The sequence below is a fragment of the Pinus tabuliformis genome, chromosome 1_2 (genome assembly GCF_031772625.1).
Source record: "Pinus tabuliformis cultivar Carrire ecotype Pingquan chromosome 1_2, CPIR1, whole genome shotgun sequence".
NCBI lineage: Eukaryota > Viridiplantae > Streptophyta > Pinopsida > Pinales > Pinaceae > Pinus > Pinus tabuliformis.
Genome location: NC_142298.1, coordinates 1357820350 through 1357821675, shown reverse-complemented (window position 1 = coordinate 1357821675; position 1326 = coordinate 1357820350).

Sequence of the window (1326 nt, the reverse complement as noted above, 5' to 3'; positions counted from 1 at the left end):
AAGAAGAGCCATACGCTGCCATAAACTGTGGGTCGATTTTATGATTGCACTTTCAGGTGGTCAAACAATTGCCTTCGGTCAAGCATCTATTGCATCTACACCAGCTACATCGTCTTCCATTCCTTTTGGTAATAAACCACCTGGATTTGGTGGTAGCACATTTGCATCTTCACCAAGGTTCTGCGTTTTGTTTTTCTAGTTGAATTTCCAACTGATATTTTTGTTATCAAGAAACCCAGAGCAGGACAGAGTTTGAGGCCATTCTTGTGATATCGCAGCGTTAACCATATGTTGTCTCTAGTCATTGATATTTACGTTGTCTCCATTCATTAACATACCATTGTTTTCTATTTGTTTCCTTGTATAACATTGCGCTGCTCATACCTCCATATGCATACGCTGTCCATATACCACCGTTGTCCATTTAAGTAACGCTGTCTCATGTGACTCTATGTAAAGGGTCTCTCACATTATCGTGTGTTTTTAATTATGGTTGCTTCCATACGCCATTAAGCAGGAGAAACAAAAAGGATTTCTTATTTCTGGTCGGCAGCTTGAGTTTGGAAACAAGAGCTTACTTAATTTAGGCTATACGGTTGATGAACTTTTCTAACAGAGGCTACACAAATTTTGGAGCTCTACAAGTCAGATTTCTGGTTTGGTACGAAAGTAGGAAACGTGGTCATTTATTGATTTGATTGTTTAAATAATGGAGAAAATTCATGGATTATTGGAGTTTTTAAACACTCTAATATTATCTGCTGATGGAAGCACAGTTAAAGTCAGCAAAGACACTCTCAAAGATATTCAAACATCTTTACAACATGCACAAGAAAACATTGATTTTTTGCAGCTTGAATCACAGCTACAGCAAGAAGAGCTACATCAAAATAGACATCATTCTGAACCTGTTTCTGTTCAGAACATTGAGACTGCAACCCATCAACAGCAAGTCAATAATGTTACTGTTCATTCAAATAAAGCAACAATTGTACATGCAGATGCAGAAACTCAGTCTGCACTTCTCAAGCCCATCATCAGACCTTGGGAACAGCTTGTCCACAACAAGCACAGAACTAGTCTTGGATATGACAAGGACTTGTCCTTTCATATTCCAGACTATGCCAAGCCCATTTAGTTTCAGAGTGCTGGATTCATTCATGACAGTTCAACTGCTCCTCATGACAGTTCAGCTTCAGCTGTTCCAGACTCTTCCCCTCTTCCACAGCAACAACAACAACAAATCGTGAAATGCCAACACTGTGACCGAGTTGGCCATCTGAAAGATCACTGTTTTGATCTTCATCCATGTAAGCACTGTCATAA